At 37.5% G+C, this 24,319-nt stretch overlaps 1 long non-coding RNA gene across 3 annotated transcripts in view; it reads right to left on the bottom strand.

Moving 5' to 3' along the window:
• Window positions 1-2,534: 2,534 nt before the first annotated feature.
• LOC147365550 (uncharacterized) overlaps window positions 2,535-24,319 on the bottom strand; it is a 115,780-nt gene continuing 93,995 nt past the window's right edge. The window contains exons 3-4 of one of the 3 annotated variants that reach the window (XR_015132278.1): window positions 24,059-24,115; window positions 20,277-21,672 (exon numbers count right to left, since the gene is read on the bottom strand). This is a non-coding gene — a long non-coding RNA (uncharacterized LOC147365550). Of the gene's footprint in view, window positions 4,637-20,276; window positions 21,673-24,058; window positions 24,116-24,319 lie in introns of those variants that run through there. The other 2 variants (XR_015132276.1, XR_015132277.1) reach the window with 2 other exon arrangements.

The following is a 24,319-nucleotide window of genomic DNA, read 5'->3' as shown; positions in this document are numbered from 1 at the left end:
AGTGCCTGATGAACTATGGAATGAGGTTTGTGACATTGTACAAGAGACAGGGATCAAGACCATCCGTATGGAAAAGAAATGCAAAAAAGCAAAATGGGTGTCTGGGGAGGTTTTACAAATAGCTGTGAAAAGAAGAGAAGTGAAAAGCAAAGGAGAAAAGGAAAGATATAAACATCTGAATGCAGAGTTCCAAAGACTAGCAAGAAGAGATAAGAAAGCCTTCCTCAGCGATCAATGCAAAGAAATAGAGGAAAACAACAGAATGGGAAAGACTAGAGATCTATTCAAGAAAATTAGAGATACCAAGGGAACATTTCATGCAAAGATGGGCTCGATAAAGGACAGAAATGGTATGGACCTAACAGAAGCAGAAGATATTAAGAAGAGATGGCAAGAATACACAGAAGAACTGTACAAAAAAGATCTTCATGATCCAGATAATCACGACGGTGTGATCACTGACCTAGAGCCAGACAACCTGGAATGTGAAGTCAAGTGGGCCTTAGAAAGCATCACTACGAACAAAGCTAGTGGAGGTGATGGAATTCCAGTTGAGCTATTCCAAATCCTGAAAGATGATGCTGTGAAAGTGCTGCACTCAATATGCCAGCAAATTTGGAAAACTCAGCAGTGGGCACAGGACTGGAAAAGGTCAGTTTTCATTCCAATCGCAAAGAAAGGCAATGCCAAAGAATGCTCAAACTACCCCACAATTGCACTCATCTCACACGTTAATAAAGTAGTGCTCAAAATTCTCCAAGCCAGGCTTCAGCAATATGTGAACCGTGAACTTCCTGATGTTCCAGCTGGTTTTAGAAAAAGCAGAGGAACCAGAGCTCAAATTGCCAACATCCACTGGATCCTGGAAAAAGCAAGAGAGTTCCAGAAATACATCAATTTCTGCTTTATTGACTATGCCAAAGCCTTTGACTTTGTGGATTACAATAAACTGTGTAAAATTCTGAAAGAGATGGGAATACCAGACCACCTGATCTGCCTCTTGAGAAATTTGTATGCAGGTCAGGAAGCAACAGTTAGAACTGGACATGGAACAACAGACTGGTTCCAAATAGGAAAAGGAGTTCGTCAAGGCTGTATATTGTCACTCTGTTTATTTAGCTTATATGCAGAGTACATCATGAGAAACTCTGGGCTGGAAGAAACACAAGCTGGAATCAAGATTGCTGGGAGAAATATCAATAACCTCAGATATGTAGGTGACACCACCCTGATGGCAGAAGGTGAAGAGGAACTCAAAAGCCTCTTGATGAAAGTGAAAGTGGAGAGTGAAAAAGTTGGCTTAAAGCTCAACATTCAGAAAACGAAGATCATGGCATCCAGTCCCATCACTTCATGGCAAATAGATGGGGAAAGAGTGGAAACAGTGTCAGACTTTATTTGAGGGGCTCCAAAATCACTACAGATGGTGACTGCAGCCATGAAATTAAAAGACGCTTACTCCTTGGAAGGAAAGTTATGACCAACCTAGATAGCATATTCAAAAGCAGAGACATTACTTTGCCAACAAAGGTTTGTCTAGTCAAGGCTATGGTTTTTCCTGTGGTCATGTATGGATGTGAGAGTTGGACTGTGAAGAAAGTTGAGCGTTGAAGAATTAATGCCTTTGAACTGTGGTGTTGGAGAAGACTCTTGAGAGTCCCTTGGACTGCAAGGAGCTCCAACCAGTCCATTCTGAAGGAGATCAGCCCTGGGATTTCTTTGGAAGGAATGATGCTAAAGCTGAAACTCCAGTACTTTGGCCACCTCATGAGAAGAGTTAACTCATTGGAAAAGACTCTGATCTGGGAGGGATTGGGGGCAAGAGGAGAAGGGGACTACAGAGGATGAGATGGCTGGATGGCATCACTGATTAGATGGATGTGAGTGTGAGTGAACTCCAGGAGTTGGTGATGGACAGGGAGGCCTGGCGTGCTGGGATTCATGGGGTTGCAAAGAGTCGGACATGACTGAGCGACTGATCTGATCTGATCTGATCTTATTTATGGAATCTGCTCCCTCTGGGTGGGGTTGGACTAGTGGTTTGTCAAGGTTTCCTTGTTGGGAGATCTTGCATCTGTGTTCTGGTTGGTGGAGCTGAATCTTTTCTCTCTGGAGTGGAACGAAGTGTCCAGTTTTGAGTTTGGGGATGTTAACGGGTTTGGCATGGCTTTGGGCAGCCCGTCTTTTAATGTTCAGTGTTATGTGCCTATTTTGCTGGAGAATTAGCATGGTATATCTTGCACTGGAACTTGTTGGCTCTTGGGTGAAGCTTGGTTTCTGTGTAGGTATGGAGACTTTTGGGTGAGCTCTTGTCTATTAATGTTCCCTGGAGTCAGGAGTTCTCTGATGTTCTAAAGTTTTGGAGTTAACTTCCTGACTATGACTTTTCATCCTTTTATTACAGTACCCTCAAGACTTCTCCGTCTATACAGCACAGAAGATAAAACCCCTAGGTTAATGGTGAAACAATTCTCCACAGCCAGGAACACCCAGAGAAATTCACAAAGTTATGTAGAGAAGAGGGAGGAGGGAGATAGAGGTGACAGAATGAGGAAATGGAGTCAAAAGGGGAGAAAGGAGTCTAGCCAGTCCACTTCCCAGGTCTAAGCTACTCAGGTTCTTGGGTGCTCTGCAGGGGCACAGACCGAGATGGGCTGTGCCTTTTGTGCCCTTCCCAGGTCCAAGCACCTCAGGTAGCTGGGTGGGTCTAGGTGGGCTGTGTGTCTTATTCACCTCCGTGGTCCCTGCCAATGAATTTCCTGCCCAGCCCCCACTCTCTGTTGGTGGATGTGAGCGTCTGTGCCACTTTTCTGTCTCCACTTGTAATTGTGGTTAGGCACATATTCTGTGGGTTTTTTTTCTTTTCTTTTCTCTTGGTTATAGTGCCCTTTGAGATTCCAAACTTCTGACAGACACACCTGTGAGAGGGTTTCCTACTATATGGAAACTTCTCCTCCTTAACGACTCCCTCCCTAAGATGGGTCTCTGTCCCTAAATTTTTGTCTCCGTTTTCTTCTTTTAAATTTTCTCCCACCTCCTTTTGAAGAGATTGGGCTGCCTTTCTGAGTGCCTGGTGTCCTCCACCAGCATTCAGAAGTTGTTTTGTGGAAGTTGCTCAACATTCAATTGATTTTTTGATGAATTTGTGGGGGATAAAGTGGTTTCCTCATCATATTCCTCTGCCATCTTGGGAGCTTGTGAAGAAAGAATAATGAAAGTCACACAAACAGAATAGCAAAAAGAATAATTAAAAAAATTGAGAACAGCTTAAGGAAACCTGAGAAAACATCAAGTATACCAACATAGCCTAAAAGGGGTCACAGAAGGAGAAGAGAAGGGAGTAGGGAGTAGAAAATATATTTGATAAAATTATGGCTGAGAACTTCCCAATCCTGAGGGAAGACAAAATGGTATAGAAAACACAGAGGAAACCAAGAAAGATAAACAAAAATAAACAGCATCAAGACATATCATAATTAATATGGCAAAAGACAAAGCTAAAGAGAGCATTCTGAGGGCAGCAAAGAGAAAAACAAAATGTCATATTCAAGGTAACCCACATAAAGCTATCTGCTGATAGCTTTATTTTTTTATAAAAAATTTTAAAAATACATACATTTTTTCTACAAAATTTTGTAGCAAAAAGAGAGTGATACATTCATACTGATGAAAGGAGAAAACCTGCAACCTAGAATATTCTACTCAGCCAAATTACCCATTTAGAATTGAAGGATAAAGAACTTTTCAAAAGAGAAAGTCTAGAAGGGTTCATCAGTAATAAAACACTTTAAAATATTTAAAATGTATTTCTCCAAGTGGAATAAAATTTAAATAACAAGAAGTAAGTATCTACAGAAAAAACAAAACAAAACAAAACATTAGTAAAGACAACTGAATATTAAAGGCTGAGGATCAACCTTTAGACTGAGGATCAGCATAAGCATATAGAAAGGTTAAAAGATTGAACATAAACTTGTAGAAAGATTAAATAATAAATTATAATAAAATGAAATATAAATACAGTAATCAGAAAATAGATGAAGATTTAAAATATGAAATCAAAAACACAAAATACGGGGGAAGAAATTTAAAAATTTAGATCTTGCAGAATGTGATTGAGTTTAAAAGGTTATCCATTTAAAACAAATAGATATAGTTACAAGAAAACATAGATGAACCCCAAGAAGATCACAAATCAAATCCTACAATCAGATCAGATCAGATCAGATCAGTCGCTCAGTCGTGTCCGACTCTTTGCCACCCCATGAATCGCAGCACACCAGGCCTCCCTGTCCATCACCAACACCCAGAGTTCACTCAGACTCATGTCCATCGAGTCAGTGACGCCATCCAGCCATCTCATCCTCTGTCGTCCCCTTCTCCTCCTGACCCCAATCCCTCCCAGCATCAGAGTCTTTTCCAATGAGTCAACTCTTCATATGAGCTGGCCAAAGTACTGGAGTTTCAGCCTTAGCATCATTCCTTCCAAAGAAATCCCAGGGCTGATCTCCTTCAGAATGGACTGGTTGGATCTACTTGCAGTCCAAGGGACTCTCAAGAGTCTTCTCCAACACCACAGTTCAAAAGCATCAATTCTTCGGCGCTCAGCCTTCTTCACAGTCCAACTCTCACAATCCTACAATAGATATATAAAAATGAGAGAGATAAATGAATGAAGCTTATAACTTTAAAAAATCATTCAACTACAAGGGAAAAAATTTAAAGAAAAAGTAAGCTACAGAGAATTAGAGAATAACTCGAAAACAACTAAAAACATGGCAATAAGTATATATCTATCCATATTCACTTTATTTTTTAAAATTTATTTTAATTGGAGGCTAAGTACTTTACAATATTGTAGTGGTTTTTGCCATACATTGACATGAATCAGCCATGGGTGTACATATTTTCCCCATCCTGAACCCCCTCCCACCTCCCCTCCGCCTCCCATCCCTCAGCGTCATCCCAGTGCACCAGCCAAGTGCCTTGTCTCATGCATCGGACCTGGGGTGGCTATTCATTTCCCGTATGATAATATACACGTTTCAATGGTATTCCCTCAGATTATCCCACCCTCGCCTTCTCCCACAGAGTCCAAATGACTGTTTTATAAATCTTTATCTCTTTTGCTTTCTAACATATACGGTTATCAGTACCATCTTTCTAAATTCCACATATATGTATTAGTACGTTGTATTGGTGTTTTTCTTTCTGACTCACTTCACTCTGTATAATAGGCTCCATTTCATCCACCTTATTCAGTTCAGTTCAGTTCAGTCTCTCAGTCATGTCCGACTCTTTGAGGCCCCATGAATCGCACCACACCAGGCCTCCCAGTCCATCACCAGCTCCCAGAGTTTACTGAAATCATGTCCATCGAGTCAGTGATGCCATCCAGCCATCTCATCCTCCGTCATCCCCTTCTCCTCCTGCCCCCAATCTCTCCCAGCAACACGGTCTTTTCAAATGAGTCAACTCTTCGCATACGGTGGCCAAAGTATTGGAGCTTCACCTTCAACATCAGTCCTTCCAATGAACACCCAGGACTGATCTCCTTTAGGATGGACTGGTTGGATGTCCTTGCAGTCCAAGGGACTCTCAAGAGTCTTCTCCAGCATCACAGTTCAAAAGCATCAATTCTTTGGCACTCATCTTTTTTCACAGTCCAAATCTCACATCCATACATGACCATTGGAAAAACCATAGCCTTGACTAGATGGACCTTGGTTGGCAAAGTAATGTCTCTGCTTTTTAATATGCTATCTAGGTTGGTCATGGAAAAGCCATAGCCTTGACTAGAGGGACCTTTGCTGGCAAAGTAATGTCTCTGATTTTTAATATGCTATCTAAGTGGTCAAGGAAATGACAACCCACTCCAGTAGTCTTGCCTGGAGAATCCCATGGACAAAGGAGTCTGGTGGGCTACAGTTGACGGGGTCACAAAGAGTCGGACACGACTGAGTGACTAATACACACACACACACACACACACACACACACACACACACACAGGTTGGTCATAATTTTTCTTCCAAAGAGTAAGTGTCTTTTAATTTCATGGCTGCAGTCACCATCCGCAGTAAATTTGGAGCCCCCCAAAATAAAGTCTGACACTGTTTCCACTGTTTCCCCATCTATTTCCCATGAAGTGATGGGACCAGATGCCATGATCTTAGTTTTCTGAATCTTGAGCTTTAAGCCAACTTTCTCACTCTCCACTTTCACTTTCATCAAGAGGCTCTTTAGTTCTTCATTTTCTGCCATAAGGGTGGTGTCATCTGCATATCTGAGGTTATTGAGATTTCTCCTGACAATCTTGATTCCAGCTTGTGTTTCTTCCAGGCCACTGTTTCTCATGATGTAGTCTGCATATAAGTTAAATAAGCAGGGTGACAATATATAGCCTTGATGTACTCCTTTTCCTATATGGAACCAGTGTGTTTTTCCATGTCCAGTTCTAACTGTTGCTTCCTGACCTGCATATAGGTTTCTCAAGAGACAGGTCAGGTGGTCTGGTATTCCCATCTCTTTCAGAATTTTTCAGTTTATTGTGATCCACACAGTCAAAGTCTTTGGCATAATCAATAAAGCAGAAATAGATGTTTTTCTGGAACTCTCTTGCTTTTTCGATGATCCAGCAGATGTTGGCAATTTGATCTCTGGTTCCTCCGCCTTTTCTAAAACCAGCTTGAACATCTGGAAGTTCATGGTTCATGTATTGCTGAAGCCTGGCTTGGAGAATTTTGAGCATCCACTTCATTAGAATGATTCAAATGTGTTCTTTTTAATAGCTGAGTAATATTCCATTGTGCACCACAGCTTTCTTATCCATTCATCTGCTGATGGGCATCTAGGTTGCTTCCATGTCATGGTTATTATAAACAGTGCTGCGATGAACATTGGGGTACACATTTCTCTTTCAATTCTGGTTTCCTCGGTGTGTATGCCCAGCAGTGGGATTGCTGGGTCATATGGCAGTTCTATTTCCAGTTTTTTAAGGAATCTCCACACTGTTCTCCATAGTGTCTGTACTATTTTGCGTTCCCATCAATAGTGTAAGAGTGTTTCCTTTTCTCCACACCCTCTCCAGCATTTAGTGTTTGTAGATTTTTGGATAACAGCCATTCTGACTGGCATGAGATGGTATCTCATTATTGTCTTGAATTGCATTTCTCTGATAATGAGTGATGTTGAGCATCTTTTCATGTATTTGTTAGCCATCTGTATGTCTTCTTTGGAGAAATATCTGTTTAGTTATTTAGTTATTAGTTTGGCCCATTTTTTGATTGAGTCATTTATTTTTCTGGTATTGAGCTGCATGAGCTGCTTGTATACTTTTGAGATTAATTCTTTGTCAGTTGCTTCTTTTCCTATTATTTTCTCCCATTCTGAAGGCTGTCTTTTCACCTTGCTTATTAATGTTAGTAGATTAAATGCTCCAGGCAAAGACATAGGTTGTTGTTGTTCAATTGTTAAGTCATGTCTGATTCTTTGTGACCTCATGGTCTGCAGTGTTCCAGGCTTCACTATCTTCATTATCTCCAGGAGGATTTTTTTTTTAATTAGAGGCTAATTATTTACAATATTGTGGCATTTTTTTTGCCATACAGTGATATGAATCAGCCATGGGTGTTCATTTGTCCCTCCATCCTGAAGTCCCTCTCAAATCTCTCCCCATCCCATCCCTCTGGGTTATCCCAGTGCATTGGTTTTGAGTGCCTTATTTCATACATCAAACTTGGACTGGACATCTATTTCACATATGGTAATATATATGTTTCAGTGCTATTCTCTCAAATCATCCCACCTTTGCCTTCTCCCACAGAGTCCAAAATTCTGTTCTTTATATCTGTGTCTCTTCTGCTGTATTGCAAATAAGGTTGTCATTATCCCATAGATGTCGTTACATCTTTATAAATTCCATACATATGCATTAATATATTATACTGGCAATTTTCTTTCTGACTTACTTCACTCTGTATAATAGGCTCCAATTTCATCGTCATTAGAACTGACTCAAATGCATTCTTTTTAATAGCTGAATAATGTTCCATTGTGTATAGGTACCAAGACTTTCTTATCCATTCATCTGCCAATGGACATCTAGGTTGCTTCCATGTTCTAGCTACTGTAAACAGTGTTGCAATAAACATGGTTGTGCATGTGTCTCTTTAAATTCTGGTTTCCTCAGTGTGTATGCCCTGCAGTGGGATTGCTGGGTCGCATGGCAGTTCTAGCTTCAGTTTTTGCAGTTCTAATTCTAGTTTTTAAGGAATCCCCACACTGTTCTCCATAGTAGCTGTATTAGTTTGCATTCTCCCCAACAGTGTAAGATGGTTCCCTTTTCTCCACACCCTATCCAGCATATATTGTTTGTAGACCTTTCGATGGCAGCCATTCTGACCGGCATGAGATGGTGCCTCATTGTGGTTTTGATTTGCATTTCTCTGATAATGAGTGATGTTGAGCATCTTTTCATGTGTTTGTTAGCCATCTGTATGTCTTCTTTGGAGACATGTCTGTTTAGTTCTTTGGCCCATTTTTTGATTGGGCTGTTTATTTTTCTGGTATTGACCTGCATGAGCTGCTTGTATATTTTGGAGATTAATTCTTTGCTAGTTACTTTGTTTGCTATTATTTTCTCCCATTCTGAAGGTTGTCTTTTCACCTTGCTTATAGTTTCCTTCTTTGTGCAAAAAAAATTTTAAGTTTAATTAGGTCCAATTTGTCTATTTTTACTTTTATTTCTATTACTCTGGGAGGTGGATCATAGGGAATCTTGCTGTGATTTATGTCAGAGAGTGTTCTGCCTACGTTTTTCTCTAGGAGTTTTATAATTTCTGGTCTTACATTTAGATCTTTAATCCATTTTGAGTTTATTTTTGTGTATGGTGTTAGAAAGTGTTCTAGTTTCATTCTTTTACAGAGGGTTGACCAGATTTCCCAGCACCACTTGTTAAAGAGATTGTCTCTTCTCCATTGTATATTTTTGCTTCCATCATCAAAGATAAGGTGTCCATAGGTTCATGGATTTATCTCTGGGCTTTCTATTTTGTTCCAATGATCTATATTTCTGTTTTTGGACCAGTACAATACTGTCTTGATGACTGTAGCTTTGTAGTATCATCTGAAGTCAGGCAGGTTGATTCTTCCAGTTCCATTCTTCTTTTTCAAGATTACTTTGGCTAGTCAATTTTTTTTTGTGTTTCCATACATATAGTGAAATCATGTGTTCTAGTTCTCTGAAAAATACTGTTGGTAGTTTGATAGAGATTGCATTGAATCTATAAATTACTTTGGGCAGTATACTCATTTTCACTATATTTATTCTTCCAATCCATGAACATGATATATTTCTCCATCTATTTCTGTCATCTATGATTTATTTCATCAGTGTTCTATAGTTTTCTATATATAGGTCTTTTTTTTTTAAGGTAAATTTATTCCTAAGTATTTTATTCTTTTTGTCACAATGGTGATTGTTTCCTTAATTTCTCCTTCTGTTTTCTCATTGTTAGTGTATAGGAATGCAAGGGACTTCTGTGTATTAATTTTATATTCTGCAACTTTACTATATTCATTGATTAGGTCTAGCAATATTCTGGTTATGTCTTTAGGGTTTTCTATGTAGTGAAATGGCAACCCACTCCAGCGTTCTTGCCTGGAGAATCCCAGGGATGGAAGGGTCTAGTAGGCTGTCGTCTATTGGGTCGCACAGAGTCGGACACGACTGAAGTGACTTAGCAACAACAGCAACGTAGAGGATCATGTCATTTACAAACCGTGAGAGTTTTACTTCTTCTTTTCCAATCTTTATTCCTTTTATTTCTTTTTATTTTCTGACTACTGTGGCTAAAATTTCCAAAACTATGTTGAGTAGTAGTGGTGAGAGTGGGCACCCTTGTCTTGTTCCTGACTTTAGGGGAAATGCTTTCAATTTTTCATCATTGAGAATAATGTTTGCTGTGGGTTTCTCACAGATGGCTTTTATTATGTTGAGGTATGTTCCTTCTATGCCTGCTTTCTGGAGAGTATTTTTTTTTTTTAATCATAGACTGGTTTTGAATTTTGTTGAAGGCTTTCTCTGGATCTATTGAGATAACTCTATGGTTTTTGTGTTTAATTTGTTAATGTGGTGTATTACATTGATTGATTTGTGAATATTGAAGAATCTGTGCATCCTTGGGATAAAGCCCACTTGGTCATGATGCATGATCTTTTTAATGTGGTGTTGGATTCTGTTTACTAGAATTTTGTTGAAGACTTTTGCATCTATGTTCATTGGTGATATTGGCCTGTAGCTTTCTTTTTTGTGGCATCTTTCTCTGGTTTTGATATTAGGGGAATGGTGGCCTCATAGAATGAGTTGGGTGTTTACCTTCCTCTGCAGTTTTCTAGAAGAGCTTGAGTAGGATAGGTTTTAGCTGTTCTCTAAGTTTTTGGTAAAATTCACCTGTCAGGCTATCTGGTCCTGGGCTTTTGTTTGTTGGAACATTTTGGATTAGAGTTTCTATTCTGTTCTTGTGATGGGTCTGTTAAGATTTTCTATTTCTTCCTGGCTCAGTTTTGGAAGGTTATACTTTTCAAAAAATTTGTTGATTTCTTCCAAGGAGTCCATTTTATTGGCATATAGTTGCTGATAGTAGTCTTTTATGAACCTTTGTATTTCTTTTTTGTCTGTTGTGATTTCTCCATTTTCATTTCTAATTTTGTTGATTTGATTCTTCTTCCTTTTTTTTTTCTTGATGAGTCTGGCTAATGGTTTGTCTATCTTATTTATCTTCTCAAAGAATCAGCTTTTTGTTTCGCTGATTTTTGTTATAGTCTCCTTTGTTGCTTTTTCATTTATTTCTTCTCCAATTTTTATGATTTCTTTCCCTTTACTAACTTTTGGGTTCTTCATTTCTGCTTTTCCTATTTGCTTTAGGTGTAAAGTTCTGTTATTCATTTGATGTTTCTCTTGTTGTGATATCTTGAGGTAAGCTTGTATTGCTATGAACCTTCTTCTTCATGCTGCTTTTACTGAATCCCATAGGTTTCGGGTTGTCGTGTTTTCACTTGTTTCTATGCATATTTTGATTTCCTTTTTGATTTCTTCCATGATCTGTTGGTTATTCAGAAGCGTGTTATTTAGCCTCCATATCTTTGTATTTTTAATAGTTTTCTTTCCTAGTTTTTTTTTTTTTTTTTAGTGTCAGCATCTAACATTACTGCTGACATCCAATCTAACTTGTGTCCATTGAATTTGTGATGCTATTCAACCATCTCATCCTGTCACCCCTTCTTCCACACTCCGTGTTTTTCAGGATCAGGGTTTTTCAGGTAGCCAAATTATTGGAGCTTCACCTTCAGCATCAATCCTGATGATAATCCAATGAATATTCAGGGTTGCTTTCCTTTAGGATGGACTGATTTGATCTTTTCCAGCACCACAATTCTAAAGCATCAATTCTTCAACAGTCAGCCTTCTTTATAGCCCAATTCTCATATTTGTACATGAGTACTGGAAAACATAGCTTTGACTGTATGGACCTTTCGACCAACTGATGCTTTTGCTTTTTAATACTCTGCCTTAGGTTGTCAAGGAGTAAATGTCTTCTTATTATATGGCTATAATCAGTAACCAGTGATTTTGGATCCCAAGAGAATAAAATCTATTACTGTTTCCACCCTTTCCCCTTCTATTTACCTTGAAGTGATGGGAATTGAGACAACGATCTTACTTTTTTAATGTTGAGTTTTAAGCCATTTTTTTCATTCTTTCACCCTCATCAAGGGTCTTTTTAGTTTATCTTCACTCTCTGCTATCTGCATGTCTGAGGCTGCTGATATTCCTCCCAGCAATCTTGATTCCAGCTTGTGTTTCATCCAGCCTCACATTTCTCATGATGTACTCTGCATGTAAGTTAAATAAACAGGATGACAATATACACCCTTATCATACTCCTTTCCCAAAGTACAACCAGTACATTGTTCCCAGTCCAGTTCCGACTGTTGCCTCTTGACCTGCATACAGGTTTCTCAGGAGACAAGTGAGGTGGTCTGTTACTACCATCTCTTTAAAAATTGTCCACAATTTGCTGTGATCCACACAGTCGAAGACTTTTGGGTAGTCAATGAAGCAGAAGTAGTTTTTTTTTTTTTTTTTTCCTGGAATTCCCTTGATTTTTTTGTGATTCAACTGACGTTGACAATTGGATCTCTAGTTCCTCTGTCTTTTCTATACCCAACTAGTACATTTGAAATTTCTTGGTTCAAGTACTTCTGAAGCTTAGTTTGAAGGATTTTGAGCATTATATTGCTAGATGTGAAATGAGGGCAGTTTTACAATAGTGTGAACATTCTTTGACAATGACCTTCTTTGAGGTGAAATGAAGCCTGAGATTTTCCAGTCCTGTGGCCATTGCTGAGTTTTCCAAATGTGCTGATATATTTACTGCAGGATTTTAAATAGAACAACTGGAATTCCATAACCTCCACTAGTTTTGTTGTAGTAATTCTTCCTAAGGTCCACTTAATTTCATACTCCAAGCTATCTGGCTCCTGGTGAGTGACCACACCATTGTAGTTATCTGTGCCATTAAGACCCTTCTCTGTATAGTTGATCTGTATTTCTTTCCACCTTTCATCTTCTGTTAGACCCTTAATGTTTCTGTGCTTTATAGTGCTTATCCTTGAATGAAATATTCCCTTGTACTTCCAATTTTATTAAAGTGATCTCTAGTCTTTCCCATTCTATTGTTTTCCTCTATTTCCCTGAATTGTTCACTTAATAAGGCTTTCTTATGTCTCCTTGGTATTTTCTGGAATACTGCATTCAGTTGGGTACATCGTTTCCTTTCTCACTTGCCTTTTGCTTCTCTTATTTTCTCAGCTATTTGTAAAGCCTCCACAGACAACCACTTGGCCTTCTTGTATTTCTTTTTCTTTGGGATGATTTTTGTCACCATCTTCTGTGCAATGTTACGAACCTATGTCCATAGTTCTTCACACACTCTGTCTACCAGATCTAATCCCTTGAATCTATTCATCACTTCCACTGTATAATCATAAGGGATTTTATTTAAGTCACTGCTGAATAGCCTAGTGGTTTCCCCTATATGCTTCAATTTAAGCCTGATTTTTTTCAATAAAGAGCTCATGATATGAGCCACAGTTAGCTCCTGGTCTTGTTTTTGCTGACTATATAGAGCTTCTCTATCTTCAGCTGCAAAGGATATAGTTAGTTTGTTACTCAGTCGTGTCTGTCTCTTTGCAACTGCATGGGTTTCAGCATGTCAAGCCTCCCTGCCCATCATCAACTCCCAGAGTTTGTTCAAACTCATATCCATTGAGTCGGTGATGCCATTCAACCATCTCATTCTCTGTCATCCCCTTCTCCTCCTGCCTTCAATCTTTTCCAGCATCAGGGTCTTTTCCAAGGAGTCAGTTCTTTGCATCAGGTGGCCAGAGTACTGGAGCTTCAGCTTCAGCATCAGTCCTTCCAATGAATATTCAGGACTGATTTCATTTAGGATTGACTGGTTTAATCTCCTTGCAGTCCAATGGACTCTCAGGAGTATTCTTCAACACCACCATTCAAAAGCATCAATTCTTTGGCACTCAGCTTTCTTTATAGTCCAACTCTCACATCCATAATGACTGCTGGAAAAAACATAGCTTTGACTAGACAGACATTTGTTGGCAAAGTAATGTCTCTACTTTTTAATATGCTGTCTAGGTTGGTCATAGGATATAATCAATCTAATTTCAATATTGACCATCTGGTAATGTACACGTGTAGAGTTGTGTCTTGTGTTGTTAGAAGAGGGTGTTTTCTGTGACTAGTGTGTTCTCTTGAAAAAACTCTGTTAACCTTTTCCCTTCTTCATTTTGTACTCTAAGGCCAAATTTACCTATTAGTATAGGTATCTCTTGACTTCGTACTTTTGAATTCCAATACCCTCTGATGAAATTACATCATTTTTCATGTTAGTTCTAGAGGGTCTTGTAGGTCTTCATAGAACAATTCAACACGGCTTCTTCAGGATTAGGGGTTGAGGCATTTGCTTGATCACTATGACGATGAATGGTCTGCCTTGGATATGAACTGAGGTCATCCTGTTGTTTTTGAGAATGCAGACAAATAGTGCATTTCAGGCTCTTTTGTTGACTATGAGGGTTATTATATTTCTTTTAAGGGATTATTTTCCACAGTAGTAGATATAATGATATTCTGAATTAGATTTGGCCTTTCCCATTCATTTTAGTTTACTGATTCTTAAGATGCCAAACTTCATTCTTGCCATCTCCTTTTTGACTACTCCAATTTACCTTGATTCATGGACCTAGCATTCTAGGTACCTATGCAGTATTGTTCTTTACAGCATCAGGATTTCTTTCATGCATCACAGCCTTGTCATGGCAAAGAGGCTTGCATAACTCAATGAAGCTATGAGTCATGTTGTGCAGGTCCACCCATGATGGGTGAGTTAGTCAATTCTGACCAAACTTGGCCCCCCTGGAGGAAGAAATGGCAAACAATTCTAATATTCTTGGCTTGAGAAACCCATAAACAGCATGAAAATGCAAAAAGACATAACACTGGAAGATGAGCCCCTCAGGTTGGAAGGTGTCCAATATGCTACTGGGGAATAGTACAGAAATAGCACCAGAAAGAATGAAAAGGCTGGGCCAAAGCAGAAATGACACTCAGTTTTAGATGTGTCTAGTTGTGAAACAAATTCCAAGACATAGGGTGGTTGATTCAATAAAAAAGCCAAAACCCATCTATATACATCATATAAGAGACTCCAGAGCTAAAGATACATACACACACTGAAAGCATAGGGATCAAAGTTTATGAAAATGAAACAACAGTAAAATGGGTCTAGTGAAGTCATATCAAGATTTAAAACAAATTCTGTAACAAAAAGCAAATATATAATAATAAAGGGATCAAAATAAGAAAAGGTTGTTTTATATATATGTTACATGCATTAACATATATGCATGTAATACAAAATACCTAAATATATAAAGCAAATATTAACAGACAAAAGAGTGAAACTGACATTAACACAATATTAGTATGGGTGTTTAACATCACACTTACATAAATGGCCAGATTATCCAGACAGAAATCAATAAAGAAACATTGTTTTTCAATAACACATTAGATCAGTTGGACTTAATTGGCCATTCCATCCAAAAACAGCATAATGCACATTCTTTTCACATGCATATGGAACATCCTCCAGGATAGATCACATGTAAGGCCACAAAAAAAATCTTAACAAATTTAAGTATATAGAAATTATATCAAACAATTTTAATAAACACAACACTGTGAAACTAGAAAACAATTAATTAAAAAAAAAAAAACAGGGAAAGTAAAAACACTTGGAGACTAAATGAAATGGTATCACAAAAATCAATGGATCAAAGAAGATATCAAAGAGCAAATCAGAAAATATTTAAAGTCAAAAGAAAATGGAAATATAACTTTAAAAAAATCTATGGGACATATAAAAGTGATTGATAAGGGAAAGTTTATAGTAGTAGAGGCATATCAGGAAGCAAGAAAAAAAAATTAAAATAACCTAAGCTACCATGCAAAGGAAATGGAAAATAAGAAAAATGAAGTTCAAATGCATCAGAACAAAGGAAACAACAATGATCATAGATGAAAAAAATAAAATTGAGGGAAGAAAACAATAAAAACAGGTCAGTGAAATAAAGATAATTAAAAAAAATATAAACATAATAGAAAAACTTTAAGCCAGTTTCATCAAGAAACAAGAAAAAGATCTCAAGCTAATAAAAATAATAAATGAAAGAGAAATAGCAATCAATATGACAGAAATAGAAGAAAATTATAAGGGAATATTACAACAGTGATATGCCAACAAGTTGAACATCCTAGAAGAAATGGACAGGTTTTTAGGAATATGCAAACTTCTAAGACTGAATCAGGAAGAAATAGTTTAAGGAGATCAATAATTAAAAGTTAAATTGAATTTATAATTTCAAAAAATCCAAGCAAAACATTTTTTTTCCAATACCAGATAGCTTCACAGAGGAGTTGTACCAAACAACAAACAAGAGTTAATACTTATCATTCTCAAGCTATTTTTAAAAAATGAGAATGAAAAGGTCACAAATTAATTCTATGAAGCCACCATTATCCTGATACAAAGATCAAATAAATATACCACAAAAAACAAGTATCGCTGATGAATATAGATAGAAAAATGCTAAAGAAAATGTTAGAAATTGAATTTAACAATATGTGTGGATTCCCAAAATATTACACACTTTGATCAAGTGGGATTTATTACAACAATGCAAATACTTTGAATATTCACAAATCAATCAATGTGACACATCATATTAACAAATGGAAGGATTAAGTTGAAATGACCATTTTAATAAACACAGAAAAAGCACTTTGGAAAATTCAATGTCCATTCATCACAAAAAGTCTAGTCAATATTTATATAAATGGAATATATCTCATCATAATAAAGACCATTTATGATACACAGTGATATTATACATAATGGTGAAAAACCAGAAAGACTTTCCTCTAAAAACAAGAAGAATAAAAGGATACCCACTCTAGCTACTTCTACTTAATGAAGCATTGGAAGTCCTAGCCACAAGAATAAGACAAGAGGAAGATAACATCCATTCAAATTGAAAGGAAGAAATAAAATTCACTATTTGCAAGTGACACGGTACTCAACATAGAAAAATCCGAATGTCTCCATCAAAAAGCTATTGGAACTAACAAGTGAATTCAGTAAAGTTTTAGAATACAGATTAACATACAGAAATCTGTTTCTTTTATATGTATTAATAATAAACTGTCAGAAATAAAAAGCAAAACCAATTCCATTGTATCAAAAAATAATCAGCTCAGTTCAGTTGCTCAGTCGTGTCCAATTCTTTGTGACCCCATGGACTCCAGCACGCCAGGCCTCCCTGTCCATCACCAACTCCTGGAGCTTACTCAAACTCATGTCCATTGAGTCGGTGATGCCGTCCAACCATCTCATCCTCCGTCATCCCCTTTTCCTCCCACCTTCAATCTTTCCCACCATCAGGGTCTTTTCAGATGAGTCCGTTCTTCACACCAGGTGGCCAAAGAATTGGAGTTTCAGCTTCAACATCAATCCCTCCAATGAATATTCAGGACTGATCTCCTTTAGGATAGACTGGTTGGATCTCCTTGCAGTCCAAGGGACTCTCAAGAATCTTCTCCAACACCACAGTTCAAAAACATCAATTCTATGGCACTCAGCTTTCTTTATAGTCCAACTCTCACATCTGTACATAACTACTGGAAAAATATAAAAATAATACCTAGGAATAAATACAGCCAAGAAGGTGAAAAGCTTATACTGTTAAATCTATAAAACAGTTACAAATTAATTTGAAAATGGTACAAAAAATGGGAAATATCTGGTGCTTTTGGATTGGAAGAATGACTATTTTTAAACAGCCGTACTACAAAAAGCAATATACAAATTAAATGCCCTATCAAATTACCCACAATATTTTTCACAAAACTAGAACAAATAATCCTAAAATTTATAGGCACTGACTAAAGACCCAAATCACCGAAGCAATATTGAGTAAAAAGAACAAAGAAGAGAGTATCAATCTCCCAGGCTTCAGACTGTATTACAAAATTTTAGTAATTCAAACATTGTGCTGGCACAAAAGTATACTTATAGATACATGGAGCAAAATAGAGCACTCCTAAATAAATCAATGCATGTATGGTCAGTTAATATATGACAAAGGAAGCAAGAATATACAATGAAGAAAAGAAAGTCTCAATAGGTGGTGCTACAAAAACTGGATAGCTACATGTAAAAAATGAGTTGAAAACATTCCCTCACACCATGTACAAAAATAAACTCAAAATGGATTAAAGACTTAAATATTAGACCTGAAAACATAAAACTCCTGGAAAAGTACATCAGTAGAAGACTCTTCAACATAATTCATAGCGATATTTTTGGACCATTTTCTTGAGACAAAAAGAATAAAAGCAAAATTAAACACTTGGGACCTAACCAAACTTTAATTTTTTTGTGCAGAAAAGGAAACCATTGCCAAAATGAAAAAAAAAAAAAAGAGAGAGAGAGAGAGAGAGAATATTTGCAAATGATATGACCAAATATAAACAGTACATACTGCTCAATATGAAAAAACAATCTTATTAAAACATGAAAAGAAGACATGAATAGACTTTTTTTTTCCAAAGAAGATATACAGAGAGCCAAGAGGCACATGAAAAAATGCTCAATATGAATAATCTTCAGAGAAATGTAAATCCATACTGCAGTAAAGTATCACCTAACAACTATCAGAATGGCTATCATCAACACGCCTACAAATAATAAATAGTGGTGAGAATGTTGAAAAAAGGGAATCTCAGTACACTGTTTGTGGAAATGTAAATTGGTGCAGCCACTATGGAAAAGAGTATGGAGGTTCAACAAAAATCTAAGAAGAGTGATACTATGCCATCCAACAATTTCACTGTTGGGTTTATATTTAGGAAAAAATAAGTCACCAATCTGAAGAGATATATGCACTCTGATATTCAAAACATTATGTACAATAGCCAAGATATGAAAAATTTGTGTTCACCAATAAATGCATGAATAAAGAAGATGTGATATATATGAAATGGAGTACTACTCTATTATTAAAAAATGAAACTTTGTCATTTGCAACAATGTGGAAAGACCTAGAGAGTATTCTGCTTAGTGAAATAAGTCAGGCAGAAAAAGACAAATGTCTCATCTTATTATTCATATGTGGAATAGGAAAAATAAAAGACTAATATATATAACAAAACAGAAAGGGACTCATTGATAACGAGAATAAACTAGTTGTTAACAGCAGGGAAGGGGACTTGGGTATGAGACTAAGAGTTATAAACTACCATATATAAAATAAATAAGCAACAAAGATATATTGTACAGCACAAGGAATATAGCCATTATTTTGTAATTACTTTAAATGGAATATAATATATAAAAACACTGAATCCTATGTAATACAACTGAAAAGAATATTTCAAATCAATTATGCAGTTCAGTTCAGTTGCTCAGTCGTGTCCGACTCTTTGCGACCCCAGGAATCGCAGCACACTAGGCCTCCCTGTCCATCACCAACTCCCGGAGTTCACTCAAACTCATGTCCATGGACGGAGAAGGCAATGGCACCCCACTCCAGTACTCTTGCCTGGAAAATCCCATGGACGGAGGAGCCTGGTAGGCTGCAGTCCATGGAGTCTCTAAGAGTCGGCACGACTGAGCGACTTCACTTTCACTTTTCACTTTCATGCATTGGAGAAGGAAATGGCAATCCACTCCAGTATTCTTGCCTGGAGAATCCCAGGGACGGGAGAGCCTGGTGGGCTGCCGTCTATGGGGTCGCACAGAGTTGGACACGACTGAAGCGACTTAGCAGCAGCAGTAGCAGCATGTCCATCGAGTCGTTGATGCCATCCAGCCATCTCATCCTCTGTCGTCCCCTTCTCCTCCTGCCCCCAATCCCTCCCAGCATCACAGTCTTTTCCAATGAGTCAACTCTTCACATGAGGTGGCCAAAGTATTGGAGTTTCAGCTTCAGTATCAGTCCTTCCAAAGAACACCCAGGACTGATTTCCTTTAGGATGGACTAGTTGGATCTCCTTGCATTCCAAGGGACTCTCAAGAGTCTTCTCCAACACCACAGTTAAAAAGCATCAATTCTTCAGTGCTCAGCTTTCTTTATTATATATCTCTCACATCCATACATGACTACTGGAAAAAGCCAACATTTTCACTCTCCTCTTTCACTTTCATCAGGGGTTCTTTAGTTCCTCTTCACTTTCTGCCATAAGGGTGGTGTCATCTGCATATCTGAGGTTATTGATATTTCTTCTGGCAGTCTTGATTCCAGCTTGTGCTTCCTCCAGCCCAGCAATTCTCATGATGTACTCAGCATATAAGTTAAATAAACAGGGTGACAATATACAGCCTTCATGTACTCCTTTTCCTATTTGGAATCAGTCTGTTGTTCCATGTCCAGTTCTAACTGTTGCTTCCTGACCTGCATACAGATTTTTCAAGAGGCAGATCAGGTGGTCTGGTATTCCCACCTCCTTCAGAATTTTTCACAGTTTATTGTGATCCACACAGTCAAAGGCTTTGACATAGTCAATAAAGCAGAAATAGATGTTTTTCTGAAACTCTCTTGCTTTTTCGATGATCCTGCGGATGTTGGCAATTTGATCTCTGGTTCCTCTGCCTTTTCTAAAACCAGCTTGAACAACTGGAAGTTCATGGTTCATGTATTGCTGAAGCCTGGTTTAGAGAAGTTTGAGCATTACTTTACAAGTGTGTGAGATGAGTGCAATTGTTTGGTAGTTTGAGCATTCTTTGCCATTGCCTTTCTTTGGATTTGGAATGAAAACTGACCTTTTCCAGTCCTTTGGCCACTGCTGAGTTTTCCAAATTTACTGAAATACTGAGTGCAGTGCCTTCACAGCATCATCTTTCAGGATTTGAAATAGCTCCACTGGAATTCCATCACCTCCACTAGCTTTGTTCACTAATGATGCTTCCTAAGGCCCACTTGACTTCACATTCCAGGATGTCTGTCTCTAGGTGAATGATCACACCATCGTGATTATCTGGGTCATGAAGATTTTTTTTTTTTTTTGTATAGTTCTTCTGTGTGTTCTTGCCACCTCTTCTTAATATCTTCTGCTTCTGTTAGGTCCATACAATTTCTGTCCTTTATTGAGCCGATCTTTGCATGAAATATTCCCTTGGTATCTTTAATTCTCTTGAAGACATCTCTAGTCTTTCCCATTCTATTGTTTTCTTTATTTCTTTGCATTGATTGCTGAGGAAAGCTTTCTTATCTGTCCTTGCTATTCTTTGATACTCTGCATTCAAATAGGGCTATCTTTTCTTTTCTCCTTTGCTTTTCACAGCTATTTGTAAGGCCTCCTCAGACAACCATTTTGCTTTTTTGCATTTCTTTTCTTGGGGATGATTTTGATTCCTGTCTCCTGTACAATGTCATGAACTTCCGTCCATAGTTTTTCAGGCACTCTGTCTATTAGATCTAGTCCCTTAAATCTATTTCTCACTTCCACTGAATATTCATAAGGGATTTGATTTAGGTCATAGCTGAATGGTGTAGTGGTTTCCCCTACTTTCTTCAATTTAAGTCTGAATTTGGCAATAAGGAGTTCACAATCTGAGCCACAGTCAGCTCCCAGTCTTGTTTTTGCTGACTGTATAGAGCTTCTCCATCTTTGGCTATAAAGCATATAATCAATTTGATTTTGGTGTTGACCATCTGGTGATGTCCATGTGTAGAGTCTTCTTTTGTGTTGGAAGAGGTTGTTTGCTATGACCAGTGCACTCTCTTGGCAAAATTCTATTAGCCATTGCCCTGCTTCTTTTTGTACTCCAAGGCCAAATTTGCCTGTTACTCCAGGTGTTTCCTTACTTCCTACTTTTTAATTCCAGTCTCCGGTAATGAAAGGACATCTTTTTGGGGTGTTAGTTCTAGAAGCTCTTATAGGTCTTCAGTGAAAAGTTCAACTTCAGCTTCTTCAGTGTTACTGGTCAGGGCATAGATTTGGATTACTGTGATATTGAATGGTTTGCCCTGGAAATGAACAGAGATCATTCTGTTGTTTTGAGAAATGAAAGAAATGGAAGACATTACATATAAATGAAAAGATACACTGTACCCATAAGATTTTAAGAATATTATCAAAATATCTATACTGCTCAAAGCAATATACAGATACAATCTAATCCTTGTAAGAATTCCAATGGCCTTTTTTCCCCTCACAGAAATAGAATATATAACTTGAAAATTCATATGGAAGCAGAAAAGATTGAGATCAAAAATAATATTGAGGAAAAAAAAAAACCTGAAAGTATCATGCTTTTTAATCTTAAACTATATTTTAAAAGATATAGTAATCAAAATAGGATGGTCCTGGCACAGAATCAGATGCATATTCTGTTCAATGGAACAGAATAGAGCCCACAAGTAAATCCACACATACACTGTCAATTTACCTACAACAAAAGAGCCGAGAATATATCGGAAAATGATCTACGTTTCAACAAATGATGCTAGGAAAACTGGACAGCTATATGGAAAAAAATCACAGTAGACCATTTTCTTGCACGACATACACACATGCAGACACACATAAATATACTCACACACACATAAACCTTGAAATTGATTAGATAAATAAATTTGAAACCTAAAACCATACATACCAGGGCTTCCCTGGTGGCTCAGATGGTAAAGCGTCTGCCTGCAATGTGGGAGACCCAGGTTCGATTCCTGGGTTGTGAAGATCCCTTGGAGAAGGAAATGGCAATCCACTCCAGCACTCTTGCCTGGAAAATCCCATGGACTGAGGAGCCTGATAGGCTACAGTCCATGGGGTCGCAAAGAGTTGGACACGACTGAGTGACTTCACTTTCATTTTCACTTTCTTTCAAAACCATACAATCTTAGAAGCAAACATAGGCAATGAGCACTTTGGGATCCATCTTAGCTATATATATATATATATATATATATATATATATATATATATATACACTGTCTCTTCAGGACAAGGGCTTCCCAGGTGGCCCAGTAGGTAAAGAATCTGCCTGTAATGCAGTTGTTGCAGCAGGTTCAATCCCTGGGTTAGGAAGGTCTCTGGAGGAAGGCATGGCAATCCACTCTAGTATTATTGCTTGGAGAATCCTATGGACAGAGGAGCCTGGTGGGCTTCAGTCCATAGAGTTACAAACAGTCAGACATGACTGAAGTAACTTATCACACACATCTCAGGACAACAAAAGTAAAAATTAAAAAAATGTACTACATCAAACTATGAAATGTTTGCATAGCACAGGAAACCATGAACAAAATAAAATTCATTCTACTGAGTGGGAGAAGTACATTTGTACATTATTTGTTCAATGAGGGGTTAATATTTGAAATATGGGGGAAAAAAACACAACTCATACAATTCAACATAAAAATAAAAACAAAAACAAAACAACAACAACAAAAAAACCCAAAAAACACCTAATTAAAGAGTGGGCAGAGGCCATGAACAGACATATTTCCAAATGAGACATACAGATGGCTAACGGACATATGAAAATATTCTCAACATCACTAATCATCAGGTGAAAGAAAACCAAAACAGGAATGAGACATTATCCCACATCTATAAAAATGGCTATTATCAAAAAGATAAGAAATAACAAATATGTTGACGTGGTGAAGAAAAGGGAATCTGTTGTTGCAAGTGTCAGTGGGTGCAGCCACTATGGAAAACAATCTGGAGATTCCTTAAAAAGTAAGAATAGAACTACCATATAATTCAGCAAGTCCACTTTTTTTTTTCCCCCAAAGAAAGCAAAAACACCAAATCAGTAAGATATATACACGCCTATGTTCATAGCAGCATTATTTACAGTAACCAAGATATGGAAGCAACATAAGTGTCCAACAGATGATTAGAAAGTAATATGTGATTTATACATACAATGGAATATTTCTTAGCTGTAAAGGGAATGAAATGTTGCTATTTCAGACAACATGGATAGATCTAAGAGTATTATGCTAAATGATATAAAGCAAACAGAGAAAGATAAACAATGTCTGTTATCACTTATATGTGAAAACTGAAAAAGAAGAGCAAGTGTACAAACGTGACAAAACATAAAACAGACTCATAGATACAGAGAAAAATAGACCACTGCAATGGGGTGGTGGCAGCTGGGTAGGGGAGATAGGTGAAGGGGATTAAGAGGTACAGATTTCCAGTTATAAAATAAATAAGTAATGGGGACATAATGTACAGCACAGGGGATATAGTAAATAATATTGTAATAACTTAGGTGGCATGGTAACTATACTGTGGTGATGATTTCATAATATAAAAAATATAGAATCATGTGGTATGCCTGATACTAATATAACATCACATTTCCACTAAATTTAAAAACAGAACAAATAAACTCACTTTTCTCCAGTTTCCAAGTCTCTATTCTTTTTTACTACACCTTATGCCTGTTGGGATCTAGATTGGAAAATGAACAAGACTTTCAGAAGGAATATATATATATTTATTTATATATTTTTGGTTGAAGAAGACTTTATTTCTTTTAAATTTTAATTGGAGGCTAATAACTATACAATACTGTGGTGGGTTTTGCCGTAGATTCACATGAATCAGCCATGGGTGTACATGTGTTCCCCATCCTGAACCTCCCACCCACCTCCC

The sequence above is a fragment of the Bos grunniens genome, chromosome 9, assembly GCF_055505025.1.
Source record: "Bos grunniens cultivar Pamir isolate PY7600 chromosome 9, Bosgru_T2T1.0, whole genome shotgun sequence".
In the NCBI taxonomy this organism is placed as follows: domain Eukaryota; kingdom Metazoa; phylum Chordata; class Mammalia; order Artiodactyla; family Bovidae; genus Bos; species Bos grunniens.
The sequence above is the reverse complement of the archived record's forward strand: the minus strand, read 5'-3'. Positions and strand labels throughout refer to the sequence as shown.